Here is a 1,229-nt window from a genome sequence, read left to right as displayed (position 1 = left end):
CAGAGTGTGGAAAAAAAAAAAAAACGCGCACGTTGTCACTGCGCAGGCGCGGGCCAGGGCCCGCGCCGGGCCAGCCCGGGAACGGGCAGCCGGGAGCCAGAGGGGAAGTGATGGCCCACCAGCGCCGTGCTCGCTGGGAACTGTAGTTTTCGTTAAGAAACACGCGTCTTCTTTTGGGTGTCATGGCTTGGCAGATCCGCCAAAACAGGCAAATGGCATTACACAATGAGTATTTATGCTTCCTGCTGCCACCAAAAGGAAGTTCACTGCTATGCTAAAAGTTTAACAAAGAACTCTATAGAGAAGCCCAAATCTCACAACAAAAAGAAAATTCCCTACTTGCCTACCAAAGTAGGCTTAAAGAAGGGGTACCCTATTGTTTCCCATGAACAGTTTGTCAGTCCAATACTTTATTCCTTTCCCAAAAGGGAATTTTAAAATAATGGAACTTTTTCTGGACTTAAAACATTCAGCAATATAATTCAAAGTGTCATATTCACACAAAGTACAATTCTACATCCTTTAAAACTGAAGAAAAAAGTTGCTAAAAGATAGGTTCAGTGCTTTGAGATTTAAAAAAGAATGTAGTGTAAGTGACTGAAGAAAAAACAGTTTCTACAATTAAGTCGTCAAATTCAGCAGCTGAGAAGGGTATGCTCTACTACCAAAAAAGAAGATGCAAAATGCTTGATACTTTCTTGTGGCTTACCAGAACCAATATCCGGTGTCATGCGTCACTACTGCTAGTCAAAAAAAAAAAAAAACACCCTCGATATCGTTACAGAAAAGCTTTATCCTGCCCACAAAGTTACACCAACTCCGCAGCACCTACAGCATCTGCCTGCATTTCCGAGTTTCCATTTGTACTCTTAAAAGTCACACTCTGAAGCACAGTCACGGTTCTCAAATATCAATAACAGGCGACTTTCTAACAGAGTCAAAACTGCATCAAGAACAAACTAATAAATGTATACGTATTTGTATACACATCTGAGTAAGACCTTTACTCTCTACTTTTTCATTTATAATCCTAGGTAAGAACATTTTGTTGATTTAAAAGATGTATACACACACCTAGCTTCACATAAATCATAATCCCACCAAATACAGCAGAAGGGTGTTAACACACAATTCCAGGACCAATAGATGGCGAACTAGAGCCCAAATCTGAGGATTCTGTAATCTAAATTAACAAAATGAAAACACCAAATAAGGCAAACCCCTTTAGT

The sequence above is a fragment of the Tupaia chinensis genome, unplaced genomic scaffold, assembly GCF_000334495.1.
Source record: "Tupaia chinensis unplaced genomic scaffold, TupChi_1.0 Scaffold000624_1, whole genome shotgun sequence".
NCBI lineage: Eukaryota > Metazoa > Chordata > Mammalia > Scandentia > Tupaiidae > Tupaia > Tupaia belangeri.
The sequence above is the reverse complement of the archived record's forward strand: the minus strand, read 5'-3'. Positions refer to the sequence as shown.